The following is a 20,933-nucleotide window of genomic DNA, read 5'->3' on the forward strand; positions in this document are numbered from 1 at the left end:
TCTGAGATAAACTCCTCCACAAGTCTCTTCTTGGCCCTCTCTCTTCTAGGGGCTGAAATAAAGAACCAGCAGAGAAACACTCAAGCTGCCGTTGTCTTTTTTACCATGAGCAATGAGACTATTTCAGGGTAGAGTAAAGGAGCCCAAAATACTGGGAGGATTTGTCTGCCTTGGTCACTACAGGTGAAACAACAACCCTGGGATCCCCTCATGTCTGGAAGGTTTGAGGCATCTCAGTGCTTTGCTTTGCCCTTTCCCAGTAGGGTTATGGGCTCTGGGTCTCCTCCATCCCCTCCTGGCCAGGACCAGCTCTCTACTGCAGTGGGGAGGGCAGTGCCTGCTCAGTGAGGACTTTCTAGGTCTGTGAAATGGGACCATGACACTTAACTGGCTTTATATAATCCTTTGAAGGACAAAAGCGTTAGTGCAATTATTCAGTTATCTAAAGATCATAACTGGGAGAGTATTTATTTCCACATCTGATATACATGAGATCCTGTATGATGGAAAAGGCTACAAGGAAACGGCAGGTCATACACAGCACCTCAGATAAAGGGCAGAAAAGGTAATGCTTATCCTAGGAAAGAGACACCTCTTATGTCGTTGTTTCTCATCTAAATTCCTGAACATCTAATCAGAAAAGTCAGCACAACTTTCTCCAGAGACAATTAATCTAGAGATTAATGTCAGATTAGAGGAGTGAATCTGTGACAAAAGAGGCCATCTTCATCTCAAACTGGTTACCTGCTTTGAAAAGGGAATATAAAAGGTGGAAGATTTTTTTTGGAAGACAGCTAAGCTGTGTGTTGGCTGTGGGATAGCTGTCTCCTGGACCTCTGTGCTGCACAGCTTCTGAGAAATTACACACCCCTGATACAGAATGCAAGAGCAGGGAATTGTTTTCCAGCTTCACTAGGCTACACCCAGTTGTAACCATATTTAACCTTCCTTTTTCTAGCTGCCAACACTGGGTGGCACTAAGTAACTCCTTCTGACATTTTATAAAATTGACTCTAAAAATTTGAATCACACTGACTTGGCTCCACTTTGTCCTGACAGCAAATGGTTTTGTTTTAGAAACTTTTGATCATATGGTTGTTTCAGTAGAAACATCTGACTTGCACAGCACATTTTGTACTTCCTTGGTTTGTTGAGTTGTTAAAGCTCTCCTGAAACTCTGGTCTCACAGGTTTGGTAAAGGTTCAATGTGTTTGTTGTGTTTGAAAGCCAGATTTCCTGTACTAAGGTGGAAATTGCTAGTATACTTGAAAATATACTTTATGCTGAAAATTTAAACAAATCTCACAGAGTCACAGCATGGTTGAGGTAGGAATGGACCTCTGAAGGCTGCCCAGGTGAAGCCCTCTACTTGAACAGGATCAGCCAAAGCAGATTGACTAGGACTGTGTCTAGTTAGGTTATGAGTATCTCCAAGAATGGAGACTGCACAGCTTCTCTGGGTAACCTCTTCTGTTACTCAACTACCCTCACAGTAAACATATATTTCAGTTTGCGCTCACTGCCTCTTGTCATGTCACTGGGCACCACTGAGAAGAGGCTGGTTCCATCTTCTTTGCTCTCTCCTAACAAGACTCAGAGACCTGGTGCTCTTTAGTCTAGAGAAGAGAAGACTGAGAGGGGATCTTATTAATTTATATAAATATCTGAAGGGGGGTGGGTGTCAAGAAGGAGAGGCCAGTGTCTTTTCAGTTTTGCCCTGTGATAGGATGTGGAGCAATGGATGCAAACTAGAGCACAGGAAGTTTCACCTCAACATGAGGAAAAACTTGTTTACTGTGAGGGTTACAAAGCACTGGAACAGGCTGCCCAGAGAGGTTGTGGAGTTTCTATCTCTGGAGACTTTCAAGACCCATCTGGATGTCTTTCTGAGTGACCTGCCCTAGATTCTGTGGTGGTCCTACTCTGGCAGGGGGGTTGGACTTGATGATCTCTGGAAGTCCCTTCCAACCCCTAACATTCTGTGATTCTGTGATCAGGTATTTAAACACACTGATAAGATCTTCCCTGAGCCTTCTTTTCTCAAGGGTCAGCAACCCCAGCTCTCTGAGCCTTTCCTCACGTGTCATTTGCCCCGATCACTTAATGACCTTTGAGGGACTCACTCCAGTACATCCATGTCTCTCTTGTACTGGATAGCCCAGAACTGGACACAGCACCCCACAGGCATCTCAGCAGTGCAGAACAGATGGGAAGGATCACCTCCCTTGGCCTAACTGTGATACTGTGTCCTAACACAGCCAAGAAGGTTGTTGGCCTAATTTACTACAAGGGCATATTGCTGGCTCACGGTCAGCTTGTCCACCAGGAGCCCCAGGTCCTCTCTGCAAAGCTCCTTCTCAGCCAGTCTGCTCCCAGGGTGTACTGGTGCAGCAGGTTAGTCCTTCCAAGAGTAGCACTTTTCCCTTCATTGAACTTGATGAGATGGATGTCATCCCATTTCTCCAGCCAGCTGAGATCCCCCTGAATGGCAGAACAACCCCTCCTCCTTCCCTCCTCTCCTGCAAACTTGCTGAGGGTGCAGTCTATCCCATCATCCAGGTCATTAATGAAGCTCTTAGACAGTATTGGACCCATTATCGACCCCAGGGCACTCCACTAGCACCTGGCCTCCAGCTGCACTTTGTGCCACTCATCATCACCCTTTGAGCCTGGCAGTTCAGCCAGTTTCCCATCCAACTCACTGTCCCCATACCTAGCCATACTTCAGCATTTTGCTTATGTGGGTGCCATGGGAGTTCATGTCAAAAGCCTTGGTAATGCTGAGGTAAAAAACATCCACTGCATTCCTTCATCTGCCAACCCAGTCATCTTGTCCTAGAGGCCTATCAAGTTGGTTAAACATGGATTCCCCTTCATAAAAACAGAATTAATTGTCCCAATCACCTTCTTGAACTCACTCCCTAAGCTTTCTCGATGTCCTGTATTACCAGGTCCACCCTTCCCCATTCAGCAGCACACCCACATTTCCTGGCCATAGAAGCCCTTCATGTTGCTGTTCATGTCTCTCACTTGGTGGGCTTTGGCTTTCCTAACACCATTCCTACACACTCCAACAGTGTCTTTATATTATTCCTAGGGTTACTTGACTCTAATTCCACCCTTGTGTGCTTTTTTGTTTTTGAGTTTTGTCAGGACCTCTTTGATTGTACATGCAGGCCTCTTGGTGTCTTTGTTCAATGTCCTGTATCTGGGCATAGACCATTCTTGAGCTTGTAGGAGGTCATCCTTGAAACTCAGCTGGCTCCCCTGGACCTTTCTTCTTTCCAGGACTGTATCCCATGGGATTCCGATAAACAGCAATAGGAAGAGGTTAATGTCTGCTCTCCTGAAATCCTGGGTTGTGGTCCAGCTCTTTGCCATGCTCCCTGCTCTCAGGGTCCTGAACTCCACAATCTTACGGTCTCTGCAGCCATGGCCACACCAGCCTTCACATCTGTGACCATTTCTGCCTCGTTTGTGATTCTGAGGTCCAGCAGATGATGTCCCCTTTACATGGCCATTCTGACGGCAGTGAGAGAGGTGCAGCTGAAGAAGGAGCTGCCCGCAACGAGAGATGTAGAGTACTGAAGATCCTGAGTGTCTCCAAGCAGAAGAGCTGGCAGAGGGTGAGACCAGCTAGTGGCTACATTAGAGCCAGAGCAGAGCTGATCCATACACTGAGCATTACCTACAACATCCCTTCTCCCTCCTTGGGAGCGGGAAGGGGGCTCCAGGCAGAGCCAGTGATTTCTGAAGAACAGTTTATTCACTGAAAAGCACAATTTCTGGTGAACCAAAACTATCTGCCAATTGGTGTGCAATCTAATAATCAGATTTAACCCATAAAATGTGAAACATCCTCATGGTTTGCTTTGATATTTCTGAAGAGCAGTGTTTTGACTCTTTTTGAAGCTGGTCTCACAAGGAAGCCCAGACAAGACACATTGGGAAGAGAGGTTTAAACGTCCTCTCTGCCTCAGCCAGAGAGGGGGTTTAACTGAGGTGCTACATCTTAGGACCGTGGCCAAACCACAGGCTATGAGACAGCCTGCAGCAGGGCTCTCCTAATCCTTCTGCTCAGGGTATAATGTTGTATTAATTATTTACACTGCTTATTGGACCAGATAGAGCAAGAAAATCTACATGGCTAAATTGCCTGCCCCTGGGAGCTGGCCTGGGAGCCAGGAGGTAGTGTTTGAGAGCAGTTGTGTCCACACTGCTCAGGGCCAGCCCAGATAAAGTAGGTTGCTCTTGGCTGCGTGACATGGCACTTGTCTCCAGCTCAGCTTGGCCCTGTGTGTTGCATTTATAGACCTAAGAGACAACTAGGATTTTTGTAGGTTTTTTAATTATTATTATTATCCCAGCTCAAAATACTTGGGATAATGAAGATGATGCTATAGCTCCCCAGCGTTAGGTTTCCATAGTGTGAAACAGTCAGGATGTGTTGCATGGCCTGGGCTGAGCCATGAAAACATTCAGGAGAGCTGGAGGAATGGAAGGCTGATGGCACCATGCTGGAGAGCCATCATGAGGGAAGGGAGCCAGAACTTGCCTGTGCTGCTCTTGAAAGCTGTCCCAGGAGTAGCTGTAGCCAGAGCAGTGCTGCTGGGCAGTTGGAGGAACCTGATTATCCAACTCCAGATAAGAGCATAGGCATGTACAGTCTCCTTAGGAATCCAACCTTCCACTCCTGTTAGGGTTTTGGGATTGACCTGTAACATGTATGTTTAGTTTTTGGTTTGAATACTGAACAGAAAAGTCAACTAGTGGTAGATCCTTGTCAAATAGACAAGGACACAGAATAGGAAGAAGGTCTTTGGAGACAGGCCCTGCCTTTGCAGGGTTCATAGGGTTTTGAACAGAATACAGGCAGAGGATAAACCATACTAACCAAAGGGATAACTTGGGGAAGGGAGTTGCATGGGATTTTTCTGTTTCTGTAGGAACCTTTAATGTATTCTACTCATGTTGATTAACCCTGAATGCTAGATTCTTAAAAAGTGATTAGTGAGATCATACTGGAAACAGAAACAGATGTACCATCTGTTATGTGGTGTATGAGGTTTAAAGGGAGGTTTTGCTCAAACACAGTTGTTCCAGACACTGTGCTGTCACCTTCCTGTTACCTCCTCAGAAGCTGAACACCACTTTGAACACATTAAATGAACTGGTAGGATTTGCTGTCAGTGGATTGCTGGTGTAATTCTGGCCAGTGAGTAGGCTGAGAGCTGAGCTATGGTGGCATCTCAGCCTTTAGGGTAAGCCGTGGTATAGGACTCTGTCTGAGAGATGCTTCCCAAGCACCTGAAACCTCAGACTGCGGAAAACTGGGCTGTGTTCTGACCCTATGCTGTGCCTCAGAGCATCTTTTCCTTCAGTGAAATGGAAACACTGAAAGGTTAGAGGTGAGTTTTTTCAGTCTTCCTGCAGAGTTGTTCATAGACTGTATCCCTGCCCCAAAATACTCTCTGTACTGTAGCCAGTCGCTGCTGGTCTCAAGGATTATCAGAAGCACTAAGCAGCTCTCAGACAGCAATTGCAATTACGCCTCTACAGCTGTGATTGTCCACAGCCAGGCTGGCTGTCTTCATCCAGAGCACAAGAGGATTTTAAGGAGCAGTTCAAGGCCAGAGAAGGCAATGCATTCATATGTGCTTCCCTAAATCTAATCTGGCATCCTTCTGGCTTTCCTAGCATCTGAAGAGCAAAGTGCACGTTTGTGCTGTTCACAGCATTGTTGCTTGATAACTGATACCTGGTCTAGCAGGCAAAGCAGCTGGGGAGAACAGGAGCAGGTTCCCTTTGCTCTGCAGAGCACCTTTTCCAGCTCAGCTGCACAGCCAGGTAGAAAGCTGTCGGGATTCTTGTTTTGTTCTTCCTTTCACAGAGTAAATCTAACATCTCATACTCAAAGTCTCTGTCAGGCCTCCATTTACAAATATAACTCCTATGTGTGATTTATACAGAAGCAGATAAGGGCCATTTATGACTGTGTAATAAAACAGGTCACTGCTCCCTGTGTGCTTTGAGGCCCAGGATCCGATCCAGTGGAGGTAGAATCCAGGACTCCAAGCATGGGAAGGGTATTGCTACAGTGGATCCCTGTGCAGAGACCAGACTTAAATACACAAGACACCTACAAAGCACAGGTTTGGCTTTATCTTGGGGAAAGGAGCTGAGCAGCCAGCTGCCCTCCTTCTGACAGCAGCGTTACAGGGGAAGCTGAGCGCTGTGCTCCAGCAGCACCCTTGGGGATCTTCTGAATGTGGGACCTGCTGGAATTGCACTAGTTTTACCTGGATAAAGCAGCAGCCCCTTAGAAGAAATTGCTTATCTGCCCATCCTGTTGCTTCTCTTTACCCATTATCCCCCATTAACCGTCCTTGCTCCTGGGGACTCAGCTGGGACAGAGGAGGCAGAGGGTGATGTGCCATGATGAGAAGGGTGACCAGAGGGAATCAGCACACAGCTGTGCTTTGCATTTCCAGAATGTCACCTCAACCCTCACTGCCACCCCTAACTGCAGCCCTTCATGGCCATCCCCACAGCTTTTTCCCCAGGGTGCTGAAGGAAGCTCAGTTTGGAACGCTGAAATGGGAAAGGGGGTGGCCTGGAGAAGGCCACCAGGTAGCTCATCTCATGGAGGCCAGAGCACGTCCAGGGGTGGGTAGCTGCCTTTTCCTCCCACCACCACCTGTGTAGTGAGGGACCTGGGTGCATCCCAGCAGCTCCATCCACTCCAAAGGATTTTGGGGACCTAAGCACACACAGTGAACAAGAAAAACTCGGTTTTGCTCCTTGGTTCCCTATGGAGATATTTTGACACCTTGCAAAGGGATGAGGGGACAGGTAAGAATAGGGCAGAGGGTAAGTGAGGCACTGGCAAAATCTATGGAGCAGCCAGCAGCCCCACCACTGACATCTTGCTCCCCCAGCAGTGGCAGCAGCCCTCTGTGCCCCATCCCACATGGACTTGCCTCTCAACAAGCCTGGATCTCCCAGAAGGATGACAGCTCTCCAGGCTCTCACTTGTTCACACATGGCTGATTAAAAAAATATGTTGGCAGAAGATGTTACACACCTTTCAAAAATCTCTCTTCATACTCTGGCACTTCCTTCTCTCCATCCTCAGGCAGGAATCACACAGGTCCAGACTGCATCCTCCGGCCTTGGAGCCCCAGCAAGCAGGAGCCAGTGCCTAGCAGCAAGTCCTTCCAATTCTTTCATTTAAAAACACTTTCACCAAATAGTTGATGAATCCTACAAAGTGCTCCCCCCAAGCACTGTGTGCTGTGCACAAGGACTGTGCACCCACAGCCCAGGAAGAAGATGGGGCCTGGGCTCCTCATGCAAGCCCTAATGGCTGAGGAGGGAAGGGATGTTCTAAGGAAGGGCAGGTGCTATGTTTACCCTGGGGATAAAACATCACACAATACAGATTTTTTTCCCTGAAAATTCCTCATGTGCAAGACATGGAAACAAAGACCTCCTTATTTTCTTTTCCTGAGAATTTTCAACAGAAAAATGGAAAGGATTTTCCAAAGAATAAGAGGAAGGATGTGGGGAATCTTACCAAGGTTGTTTGAAATCTCTGTGTTAGCACTGCTGGGCTTGGCCCACAGGGATCCTGTGCTCTGGAGCTCAGCGATGCTCAGGGGCTGAGGCAGCTGCACCCTGCGGGGCTTTTCCTGCCATCAGAGCTCATGCTGCTTGAACAAGGACAAGAGAGAAAGTGCTGGTGGTCCTGAACGTTTTGCCTGAGCGGCTGAAAGGAGAGATGTTTTCTTCCATGGTTTATTGGCAAGCACCAGAGTGGTGTGGCTGCCAACACAGCCGCAAGGTCCCTGCTTGGTGGCGAAGGTCTGCACCCAACAGCAAGCTGAGGCCTGCTCTGAAATGGCAGCCCAGCCTCCTCGGGGGACAGAAACCACTCAATTCTGGACCTACAACAGCCCACAACAACCTTCACTCTGCCTCTGGGGCCTCCCTGCCCAAATAATTCAGTAATAACTTACCCCCAGCCACGCACGCAACTGTGACCATCTATTTTTCACAAGTGTTTAGCAAATGTAACCTCTGTGTTTTATACCTTTCAGTCATTGATCAAGATGATGTGTTTCTCCTTTGGACAAATAGTCATTACATCTGAAAGTTTACGGTTGGGCTTTGAAGTTAATGTTCTCTGAGATGAAGGAGAAAGTTCACACTTCTTCTATTGCTTCCAGCCTCTCTGGCTGCAGACCAGATAAGAAAGCGATGCCTTCAATTTACAAGTGATTACTATTTTTGCAGGCAGAAAAGCCAAAAAACTCCTTAAAATAATAATGGCTTTAATCCTGTAGTGCTCAGCAAAATGCTGGGAAACGAATCTGGGAAACCTATGGACTTTTCAGAACTGTATTCCTCTGTTTACAGTTTCAGCTTCATCTGGGGCTCTGTCTCCCTTTCATTGCCTTTGCTGCTGTTTTGCTGCCATATTTCCTTAGGTTGCCCACAAGCTGCTATTTTCCACCAGCAACCCATGGAGAAGAATGGCCACAGCAGACGAAAAGGTTTTCCCTGGATATGAATAGGTCCTTGCCTCTACTTAGGTAAAGGAAATGCTAAATTTATGGCATACTCCATTAACAGCCAAGACTGAGTATTTAAGCTGAAGGGTGTTAAGACCTCCAGTTCCTTCAGGCTGGTTTGGAAATCGCAGCCTTGCTGTGACCTTTTCAAGCCTCCTTGTTACCACAGTGTCAGCTAAGCTGGGTGAGCTGGTTCCTCCAGGCTTTGCTGGAAGAAGGCTTTTAGCATCTCTGCCCAAGGGGGTTCTGAGGGGCATCCCATATGTGGCGTGCCAGGATGCTTGGAGCCAGATTGTCACTGCCTGCAAGCTTCAGATGGAGAAACCAAGGCTGAAAGGACTTTGGAGAGGGATGGGATTTTCCAGGGTCTCATCCAGTGAGCTTTGAGAACTCTCCAAATTCAGCAGCTCCACAGCCCACCTGAGCAGCAGTGCCTGCACTCACCTGCATCCCATTCTCCTGTCCACCACATCCCTCTTCACTCAGAAGTGGCTTTTTCCTTTGATCCCACTGGCATGGGACTGGCCAGAGATGCCAGGAAGATGCAGTGTTGCCCCCAGCTGGGATTATCTGAACCCCTGCTAGGGAGACAGGAAATTTCGCTCTGTCAGGTACTCCTGCAGAGTGTGCACAGGTGCCATTAGGATTTTGATACAGCTAATGAGTGGATACTTGTATAAATAAAATACCTTCTGAGACGTGATTTACAGAATGGCAAGATTTCCAATATACTCCACCTAATTTAAAACTGAATTACATCCCTGTTGTAGCACATTAAAGGCAGGATCAGTGTGCACAGCTCACAGCTGGGCAGCGTGTCAGCTAAACCCGCTTCTCCCTTTCAATTAACTGTCTCCCATTTGTTTCTTTTAAATATTCAGCTGAAATTCAGCTGAAAGGCATCAGCCAGCTCCAGACCATTAAGGCATCAACGGATGAATGTCGGTGCTCCTTGTAAAGTGAAATTTGCTACTTGGCTTGTGGGTGGCAAGGATCCCCCCAGTTCCCTCCCTTTTGAGAGGACAAAAACTGCTGGGCACCCATGGTCGAGTAGCACAAGAGCACAAGGCTCTTGAGCTGCCCTGGCACAACCACAAGGGCCAGTGGGAAAATCCTTCTTCAGGGGTGATGGCAAATCCCAGGGTGCCACCAGCATCCTCTGCACCAGCTGGGAGAGTCCCTCCATCACCACAGACCTGCAGCATCCTTTGCCAAAAGCAGCTGATCCCTTTCCTTCACACCTGCTCAGCTAATCGGGCACCATTAGGGCAACCAAGTGACTGGATGTGCTCTGGGACATTTCCACTGATTCTCCTCCACATCTTGGCAATGGGTCCTGCCTCGCTGAACACTCAGGAAATGCCCCCTCCTCTTTTATTTTTCTCCATTTAATCCTTTGCTGCAATGCTAAATAACATCTGCTTCTATCAATCCCCTCCCCAACAGTGCTGGTTATGTTTGCTGTGGGTTTAACTTCCAAGCAATTTAAATAAGCAACTGAACCATGAGGAGAAACTATTACACATCTTCTTCCACTGGACATCAAGATGTGCCAGGCCATTAATATTTCTTTATCACTGCAAATTTTGATGCTTAAAATCCACTCCCTCTGTTTGGCAATTGGGATAATTCTTAAATGTTTTCAATTACCCAGCTAATTAGCACTAAATTCTGTGTTGCAGTGAATGCCACATTACGTGGTGTTTCTCACACTCATTTCTTTGGAAGCTTGAGCCTGTAATTTGTCACAGCCCTTGCAGTGGGGAGGTATTTTGTCTTCCAGGGCAACAGCACCCATTTTTGCCCTGGCTTTAAAAGGCATCCAACACTGGGTTAAGGCATCCAACATCCAGCAATGGGCACAAGCTGGAACATGGGAAGTTCCATTTAAACATAAGAGAAGACTTCTTTATAATGAAAATGACAAGGCATGGGAACAGGCTGCCCAGGGAGGATGTGGAGCCTCCATCTCTGGAGATACTCAAAACCCACCTGGATGAAGCCCTGAGTGTTGTGCTCTAGGTTATCCTGCTTCAGCAGGAGAGTTGGACTAGATGATCTCTAGAGATCCCTTCCAACTTTAACAGTTCTGTGGTTCTGTGATTCTGTGAGCCTTTCCAGTTTTCCCAGGCAACCAGCAGCCAGAAAATCAATGTTGTGCTTGTGCACGCTAGTGTCAGGAGGCACAAAGGTGGTTGTCCTGCTGCTGGTGTTGGGAAGGCATTTTGGGAATAAGCCCCACTGTAGCACCCTTCTGTTTTGGAAGATGCCTAGTCTTTCCTTCAGGAAGCACCTACAAGCACTTGGCAGTGCAGTGCCACACTGGGGACATGTTGGATTCTTCTTCTTCCTGGGCACTCAGGGGCTGGACAGCATTTTAGGGGCTTTGATCCTTTTCTCCCCATTCCCCTGGGGAAGGCACAGCTGGTGGGAAGGGGGTCTGGGTACTGGTGGTACTGAGGCATCCCTCAGGCTACTGGTGGCACCAGCACATTCCTTGCTGCAGCTCCTGAACAACTTTTCCTGTGCTGTCCACTCACTCCCATTTTCAGAGGATGGCACAGCTGGAAGTGAAGCTCCATAACCATTGGAGAGACACTGTGGAAAACACTAGCCTGTTCCCCCACTCCATTGCACAGTAATTGCATTTTGCCATGAAACAGTCTTTCTGCCTGATGTGGAGCAGGTCTGGAGCAGCCCCCAAGAGGTGCAGGGCTCTGCATCCCATTAGGGCTCCCCAGAGGAAGCCGGACAGGGTTTTTATTAAATCAAGCTCAGAGTCAATGCTTAAAGAAGGGCTTTTTTGAACTAGGAGCTGAACCTCATGTTTGGTGCCCTGCCAAGCTCAGGATAGTGCAAGGAGGAAAAGGAGATGTATTTTTGGACTGCATGTCTGTGAACAGGCTGTTAGATAAAATTAAAGAGGCTGTTTATAAAGAATCCTCTCGTGGTGTAGCAGATGTGGAGGCCTGAGTTTATGACAAGATATATTTCTAGTGTTCGCATGAACAATCATTTTCATTCAGGACTTCCCTTGTGCTGTAATAATTTGTCGGTTTGGAGGTGGTTTGTTTTTTTTTTTAATTTTATTATTTTAACTGAAACTGGCACAATGCCCTCATTGCCCGTGATTAACTTGTTTGTTTACTTATGTTGTGGTAACAGGAGAGCTGGACTTGGGCTCTGCTCCCTCCCATGCTGGTTGTTTCCTACCAGAGCACTCAGGGCTGTTTGACACAAGTAGTGAAGCAGAAAACGAGCATTTCATTATTATCTTGCCGTGTTGCTTGTGGATCATGAATGCTTGGGCTCTGCAGGCCACTGAGCAGGTGCCCATAAGACCTCCTCTTACTCAATCTCCATGGCACCAGGACCCCTGGCCCTGCTTGCTCCTGATGCAAAGGCAAGGCACCTTTGCTGGAGGTGATGGATTTACTTCATAGAATTACAAAAGGTTTTGTTTGGAAAGGACATTTAAAGGTCATCTACTCTAACCTCCTGCAGTAAGCAAGGACATCTTCAGCTAGATCAGATTGCTCAGGGCATCGTCCAGCCTGACTTTGAGTGGTTCCAGCAATGGGTCTTGTACCAGCTCTCTGGGCAGATTCCCAGAAGAGGTACAGAACAGGAGCTGAGTCTGCGTCTGAACTGATGTTATTCTCTACTGAGCTATGTTTAGCATCCAAGAAAATGCTTTGGTTTATGCCTAATGTTATATAAATACATGGAATGTGTTTAATAGATACACCTGAAGCTCCAAGTGTGTTTCAAAAACACGCTGTTTTCCTGAGCGTTGTAGGTAGCAAAGGCATTGCTGGGCTTCTACAAGAAAAATGAAGTGCATGTTTGTAAGCAAAGACACATTTTCATTAATTATACATGGTTCAAGTTTGTGCCGACTTGCTGTTCCTCCTTGGATCCTGCTCCAAGCCCTGCCTTTCTTGTATCTTAACAGAAAGAAGCCCAACACGAGGGCTGTGATCTGTACCTACAGCAGGGCATCACATATGGAAGACATAACATTTGATGGCAAATTTTTGCTTTGACATTATAGTAGAAGTTAAGTGAAAAGGTGTCAGTCTTGGCCTAGAGTTTCAGAAGTGCCACAGGCGGAACATGCTTCTTTGGGCTCTTTTAAACCTTCTCCTCCTCTTCCAAAATGAGAACCTCACAATCTGGACTCAATTGAACCTCAAAGCTGTAAAACTCCAGGTTCAAATAAATCTTCTTTTTATAAAAACACATCCAGCATATATCAAAACAGGGACCGTAAAATAAATTAAACATGTGTGGGTCCCGTACTCTGCTGGATGCTCCTTAACAGTATCGCAGAATGAGTGGAGTAACGAGGTGCAGTTTTGCTGTGAAGCTTTGGTACTTCCTTCTAGCTGCCCAGGGCACCCACCCGGAACACAAGCAAACGCTCAGGGAAGGGACTGGCAGCTCAGCTCTCATCCTTCCCTGGTGTGGGCAAGCCGTGCTCCAGCCAGCATCCCCGTGGGCTCAACACCTGCCTCAGCTCGAGGCTTTGGGAGCTGGAGGGATGGGATGCCCTTGCCAGGGGCTTCAGGATTTGGGGTGCCAGGATGCTGAGCCCCACAGGCATCCCACACATCTTCCTTTCAGGAAGGGCTCAGCAAAGTGGGAACTCGTTCCTCCAGCCCCGTGTGTGCCGAGGACATGGTGAGCAAAAGCACTGTAGACCAGAGGGAGAGGAAAGTAAAGTGGTATCTGAGGGGAGGATTTGCCTGCCGGTTCCTGTAAAGTTGAAATGCCAAACAAAAAATGAAAGCAGCTGGGATCACGCTGCAGAGAAACAGGCTTTTAATAAGCTCATTTTCAGGGCTTTAAAAAATTCGGACCGTGATGTAATCTTGACATTTCCTGGCTCACTGGTGGTTTCCTTGGATCAAACACCCAGAATGCCAGGGAGTCATCACTGCTGCACACAGCTTGTAGCTCCTGTTACTCACAGTATCCCAGTGGACGTGGCACGGGGTGCTGGGTGACAGGGCAGGGCAAAAGGCCTGGGCCCCTCTCCCTGTGCTCCCCCTCGGCCTGGATTTGGTTTTGTAAATCTATGGTGGCTATATGAACTTCCAGACTTGCTGGAGCAATCATGACTGAGTTCAAAAGCAGGCAAAGCTCTATAGACTTTGGGAATCTTCTTGTCATGAAGATTCATTGAGTTTCTGCTAGACTGTGCTGAAACTAGAAAGTTGGGTGGGAAGGGGAGAAAAAAATCCAGCACAATTCCTTTATTAGCATTCTACAAAAGTCTTTCAGTTCATATTCAGCACTCATCTAACATGTCCTGATTCTCGGGAATACAAACAGCCCAAGTGAAAATGCCTGTAAGAGCACTGGGTTCTGTTCTGGAGGTCCAGAACCATGGACCCAGCAGCATTCCCCAGCAGCATGCAAAGTGACCAGTCTGCTGCAACATTGTAACATTGAGATGAGCAGCAGGCAGGCAGGCAGCACTTCCTGGTTTTCCAAAAGGAGTCCCATGGATGCCAAGAACCCCTGTCCCTACCTGCCACTCATTGGGACGATGGGGCCATCAGGACAACAGGGATGTGGGGGGCCAAGGTCCATGGGCTGGGTCATCTGGCATGGTCATCCCTTTGCAGCTTCCTCTGTATCCAGCACCATGAACACCCCTGTAGTTTCCAGCAGCTCGTGGAGAAGGACTCTTAAATCTGGCAGCTCAGTTAAAGCAATGAAATATGAAACCGAGGGACTTTCCTCACACTTTTAGTGCAAAAACTCCATGCAGTCTTACTTATGCCCCACTCTGACCTCCCCATCCCCCCTCCCACGCCAGTGCTGCTGGTTTAGGTAATTTTTGCAGCTCCCAGTCCCAGAGCACCCACTTCAGTTGGCTCCATCACAATCACGGCTTCTACCAAATGCAGCAGTTCACTGGCACGTGATTAAAACAATTTTTCTGGCCTGTAAGTCTTCTTGAAGGAGACTTCTGATTTTTATAGAGGTGAACTATCCAGTCAGCCTAAGTATTGCACTGCCTTGAGGAACTGCAGCTTTCAGGAGAAATATCCGTTTGCCAGCGCCGTGTTGGAAGCGCGTGGCTCAGGCCGCCGGTGCTGCACAGCTCCCCTGACCTCCTGGGGCCACCAGCGTGTGCATGTGGGATGGTGGTGGGACAGGACCAGTCTCTCCAGCTCAGGTGATGCTGGAGCAGTGGAGCCAGAGAGGGGGCCCAGCATGGCATGGGGGCAAACACCCATCTTGACCTGAGATCCTCCAACGTCTGCTGTTGTGGGTAGAAGAAGGGAAAAATAGTAATTAAAAAGAAGACTTGCCAAATGTTGTTATCTGGAACTCCAAAGACTGTCTGAATTTGGGTTGCTCAGGAGCCCTCTATTAACACCCTAAAAGAAATAAAATCAAAGGCAAGTGGTGAAGGACCCATCTGGGAAGCACTCGTACAATGACCAGAGACCCCAGGAAGCTCTTCCACACCAGCTTCTTCCCCACCAGGGAATCTCCAGCAAATTGAGCTTCTGGAGGTGAGTAACCTGGAGAGTGGGAGCGCCAGGGGCTCGGGGTGGTGGGACCAGTGGGAGTCACCCTTCTCCTCCCAGCCAGGGGCACCTGGCTGGCCCAGGCTGGCATCACCTTTCCCATGTTTAAATATGGGAGCTGCATCTGAGAGGTTAATGCATGTGCCTCTTTCCCCTCTTAACAAGTATTTACAAAGGGCATTTAAGAAGATATCACCAACTAATGTAATGCAGCACCAGCACAGCTTTAGAAGTAGTATTAATAAAAAACTTCTAGCATTAAAAAGAATATATTTTTTCAATAATTTCCATGCAAACAGTGCAATAATGGATGGAAGCAGCCACAACTCCATCCTGTGCAGCAAAAAAACAGCCAAAAAAAGGCAAAATTAATCCATATATTATACTATATATATATATAGTATATATGCACACATATATATATATATGCACACAATTCATATTTTATACAAGCTATAAAAGCCCTGGGCTAGGCAGGGAGAAGACAAGGCCCAGAGGAGATGTGGGAAGGGGGCTGCTGGCCTGACTGTGGCTGCACCAGTCAAGGCCCTGGCAAAGGTTGGGCAATGGGGTGAGAGCAGGGATTAGTTAAGTAGCTCCAAAGTTTTTGCCATTTAGACTTTTATTCATATAATCCTCCAAGTCTTGTATTAGCACAGATCAGTTTGGTTTGGTTTCTACCTTAATTATATCACATGCTCCAGTTTTTTATATTCACTTAGAGGCGTATTGTGGTATTTTCAGACTTAGGTCACTTCAATTTTATTATTGCAGGTGGCCCAAATAAATTTTCATTAACTTTTTCATGTATGTTTTCTAAAGAGAACTGTAAAAAGCACAGGTTAGAGTTCTGTTTGAGTTTTTGAATAAGGATCAGGAGCAACTTCCCTCTCAGTTTGACCATGGTGTTCTCCATTTTGCCTCAATCCTCGCATTCAATGCAGCGTCTGAAGGCCAGAAAAATTGTTTGTACTTAGGTGGCAGGTGCAGACATTCAGATACACCAGCCAATTTTATTAAAGATATTTCAGGCTATGAGTATTATGTTACAAATCTCTGCCATTACATTTCCTTCCTAGATTTTGCTCCACTACAGCCTTTCACAAAGCTGTACACACATCATCTGCCTTACACAAACAGCCTACTTGAAGCCATGGCTCTGCCACTCGTTAATTTATTCCAAATTAATTTGAAGCACTCAACACCTTTGCAAAGGCTGGTGTGAATACTCTAAATCTACAGCTGGAAATTAAACAAATGTCTAATTAAGAGAAAGAAGAATAATTAAGGAACACAACTAGTAATCTATTGGTGCGTGGAGACCAAACCCATAAGCAACAGAAAAAGGGCACAAGCCTAAAGCCCAACACCCCTTTTCAGAGCAAAGCTACACACTGAGCAGCACAGTAGTTTCTCACTTCTCCCTGAAGCATTCTTAAAAGTCTTCTGTGGCATAGTGAACTTATGCTGAACTTTTATTTTTTTTTAATCAATACAGAAAAAATGGGGAAAAGGGAGTTTCCTCTGCAAAAGTCGCAGGCTGATGATTGAGCACTGGGGATATCAAGCTCAAGTTTTGAGAGTGCTGAGCAGACAGAGGGAAGTCCATGTAAAATTCACATTTTGCCTTAGAAAAACTGGCTGTCGAGTCCCATCAGCCTTTTGCCTGTTCTCATGAAACCCAAGAGCTCTTGGTGCTGTGAGGTTTCTGCACACTGTGGGTACAGAGCCACCACTTGGAGTGGAGCTCTGGGACTTGCAGTCTCTGTGTTTATATTTCTGTGCTACGCATGATTAATCCTCCATTTCATTCATTGTCTCTTTACTTCTCTGCTACTGGGAACAGTAAATAAGAGGGAAGTTGTAACAAGAGCCTCCCTTTTATTCAGAGACCTTCTGTTTCCTGCAGGCTGGCGGCTTCGAAAAAAATCACAGCTCCATTGTGCTCCAAAGTCATGTTAAGTGATTCAGATGGAAATAAAACCCCACTAGGAACAGGAGACTCCAAGAGGAATGTCAAGGCCAGTGGATCAGGGATGCTAATCCCCAGCGGTAGCACATCCTGGGGATGCTGGATTCTGTTGCAGCTCTGGTGTTAGAGTTTTCCCCCCATTTTGTGGGTCCATGGAAGGCAGGAGTTGCTGCTGGTGCTCAGGGTGTTCTGGTGAGTGTCCCCAAGCACCCTGCTGCCCTCAGCTTCGCTGGCACCACGGGAATGGCATGGATTGCCTGGGGGCAGCAGGGTGGCAGGAAAACCCTCCTGTGAAACCTGAGGAACAGGGATCACTCCAGACTTCCAGGAGCTGGCCTGGCAGAGGAAGGGGCAGGGGCACCTACACTGCCTTGGCCCCCTCCCTGGGCAGAGATGGGAGGCAGAGGACACCTGGTATCCTGGCATAGCAGCAGAGCTTGCAGTGCTTGAGGTGGTGTTGCCATCACTGGACATCTGGTACAAACACTCCTCAAAAATAGATGATTTCCTTCCATCTCAAAGAAAGCAGCATTGGAAAGAGACTCAGTTGCAGCCCATGTGGGGAAGGGTCCCTGTTGCAGGGAGGGGGTCACTGGCAGCTTCCTGCTGGGAGATGGTTACACATCCCAGAGTGTGATTCTGGGACAAGCCATGAGTCCCAGGCAGGACCCAAAGTGTCAGTCCTGCAAAATGCCTGAGCGCCTGGGCAGGTGCTGTGCCTGTCAGCCCCCACGAGCAGAAACACCAGCACTTTGCCATCAATGGCTGGTATAGCAAAAGTGAAGCCTCCTGTCCCGCCCTTAGAGCTGCTCCCATGCTGAGGGCTCAAGCTGTGATCAATCCTCACCTGCCTTTTCCAGTACTGGTTTTACCATGCTTGGTCTTGGCATCTTCCTTATGGGAAGCTTTCAGTAGAAATGTGTGTCAATAGGACTAAAACCAGCATGAGCACCACTACAGTTCAGTCTGATAATAAAACATGAGTCACTGTTATTCAACCACTCACTAATGCACGTTTTGCAAGAAAAAAAAAAAAAAAATCTCTTCTAGGAATCATCACCACACAAATTTGAGGTGTGGTTTTTGTTGTTGGTTTGGGTTTTTTTGGTTGTTTGTTTCTTTGTTGTTGTTTCATTTTAATAAAGGAGCATTTAAAATGTTTACAAAAGAGGACCATGATTTTGCTTTTTACTGTGTAGCTGAGCCTTCACAGGGCATTTTCCCCATGGGCAGGCTGAGGAACAGTGTGGTCAACCCCAGCACTTGGGCAATAGAGACTTTATTCCCAGAAAGGCATTATTTGTGTTGCTTCCTTGGAGTTTGATTTGTGATGGAGCAGTGGGATGTCACACCTCAGCTGGAATTTCTTCCCAAACATTTCTTTAAAAACATTGGCTGTAGCCTCAATAACAAACGCACTCGCCAAACATCACCGCTCATGTCCTGGGTCTCCTCTCAATAAGCTGAATTTTCTGAACAGCATCTCACAAAGAGCATTTAAAGGGTGACCTCTTGCTGCCGTAAGGTGTGTGGGGAGCTGGGTCCTTTCCAGGCATTCAGGCTGTAGTGTTTAGTCTTTCCTGTTCTTCCTGAAGAACTTTTGGGACGTCAGGAATGTGTGATTTGAGCTTTTGCCGCCTTAATAGATGAAAGGCTGCTGGAAGGATTAGGATGAACTTCCTTTGTGCCAAATGCCTGTCATTTAAGTCAGACACATTTTAACAATAGAAGATTTTAAAAGGTGTAGCTAAAAAAAAAACCCCACATTTGCCCCTCTTGCTCACTCCTTGCTGCTCCAGCAGCTCCCCACTTAGCTTCATCTCAGGCACTCCTGCTTCAGGGAAGGCTTGAGCTTCTGATGTAGCAAACAGGTGGACTAAGCTCATTTATATCTTGTCTTTTATTCCGTCATGAAGTGGCAAAAGGGAAAGCTGGTCTCTCTCGTGGGCCACCTCTAAGAGCAATCTCTTCAGCAAGATGGATTTCAAAATGAGGTGCTCTGAAAGAAGGGACCAGACGTCTTTTTCAACAGCGCAACGCAGCTGTAAGAGCAACCTGACCTTCATTCTTAATAATAAAGTCATCGGGGGGGGAAAATCCATCTTTGTTTTTCTGCTTGAAGTACAGTAAGAAGAAAAGCTGGGGTAAAACATAGACAAAATAAACATGTAAGACAACTTTGCAGAACAATGCAAAACTCTGAGATTTGCTCTTCCTTTTTTTCCCAAACATTGGAAGAAAATCTGAGCACCTGTCCACAAGGACATGATTTTGGAATAAAGGATGGTGTTAATTTAAAGCGAACCTATTCTAGACTAAATTAAGACCATCTCAGTGTTTTTCAGATGTAGGGTGCAGTCCAGTAGCAAAGTTTAGGGAAAACTTTATTGATAAACACCCATATTTAGGCACTGCATTGGACTAGCTCATTTGTAAAACAAATCCACCTATTTCAGGGGCTAAAACAATGCCTGTCACACCCTGCCAAAGTAAGATGTCACACAGTTATTTTCTTCTTTAGAAGAAGCAGCCCCAAAAAGATGTGATCGAGTTCTGTAGCCACATCCAGCGTTGATGATAGGCTGAAGAACGTAACAAGGGAACATTGTTTGACAATACTTGGCATTTTACTGTTACTAATAAAACGAAGGGTACGTTTGTGTCCTAAAAGCCTGTAGCTGGTCAGCTACTACTGATGGAGCCTGGAAATGGTGAAAATTAATCACCCCTTGCATTAAATACTATCTTTGTATTTTCCCATGTCTCTGTTACAGACTCAGTATTGAATAATGTATTATAACCCAACACAGTACATCAGCTTTATTCCCTTAATGTTCTGTCAGGCATAGCTGGGAAGGCAGAATGGGAATGTTTATTCTAACTAGCAGGTTTAACCCTTAGGCTAGCAAGAATCAGGAAAGGTGTGGGTTTTTTTTTTTTAAGCTCAGCTTATCATCCACCTGGAAACCCAAAGCGGAAACCCAAAGCTGATGCTGCCGTCTGCCCAGCTCCTCTTGGGGCTGAGCTACTCAAGCCCACCTTTCCACTTTCTGGCAAGCCTAAACCCACCTATTCCTTGGCCTTTACTCCTTCCTGCTGGGCTTGTTACACTGGTAACAGGCACTGTAAAGGGTTCAGTGTCAGCATCACCCTAATCAAGCTGCAGAAATCTTTTCAGCCACTTGATACCTGGTTCTCCAGGCTCTTAGGGGCCCATCAGTTTGGACAGAAACATTTTGCTAAATAAGCTCAACTTTTTATTACAGCTGGTGTCGTCATTGAAAGCCTGGCAGAAGGAATGAAGGCTGGCTGTACATTTAGTCAAACCAGTTTAAAATTGCAGAGCAATCCTAGAAAGCAGGTGTCCACAATGCAGCTCCTCTCAGGGTCAGCTGAGATAAACCACTATAACATTGCTATGTCTTAATTTAGCACTCTAGATACAGTAACTGCTTATTAATATTAAAGTTCTCTCTGAAGGAAGCAATTCCCAATAATTTTGTTGATTCCAACAGGAAAAGCCTTTTTTTCTTGCCATCAAATGTTTCTTCAAAGGTTTAAAAGCCCTTAGAAAACACTTTTTGTTCTGACAGCAACGGCAGTGCTGTCCACTTCCCCTGTAGGGAACTACTGCCTTGAGAGTTGCCATTTCACTACTGATCACCCCTCAGCAAGCATTGACTTTTAAAAGATCACAGGGAGGTAGATTCAAGTTAAAGTGTCAGCAATAACTGATCTCAGCTCCAGGTATCTCGTAGTTGTCAAGTCTTACCCATTGGTGCTAAGAATCAGGTGGAGTTTTGACCAAGGGGATTATTGGGACCACAGCCAGAGAATAGG

At 46.6% G+C, this 20,933-nt stretch overlaps 1 long non-coding RNA gene across 2 annotated transcripts in view; it reads left to right on the forward strand.

Moving 5' to 3' along the window:
• The window catches only part of LOC127396435 (uncharacterized), a 76,644-nt gene extending 58,383 nt beyond the window's left edge, over positions 1 to 18,261 (forward strand). For both annotated transcript variants that reach the window (XR_007892004.1, XR_007892003.1), the window contains exon 4: positions 17,031 to 18,261. This is a non-coding gene — a long non-coding RNA (uncharacterized LOC127396435). The remainder of the gene's footprint in view (positions 1 to 17,030) is intronic.
• The last annotated feature ends 2,672 nt before the right edge of the window (positions 18,262 to 20,933 follow it).

This window comes from Apus apus, chromosome 1, assembly GCF_020740795.1.
Source record: "Apus apus isolate bApuApu2 chromosome 1, bApuApu2.pri.cur, whole genome shotgun sequence".
NCBI classification, from domain to species: domain Eukaryota; kingdom Metazoa; phylum Chordata; class Aves; order Apodiformes; family Apodidae; genus Apus; species Apus apus.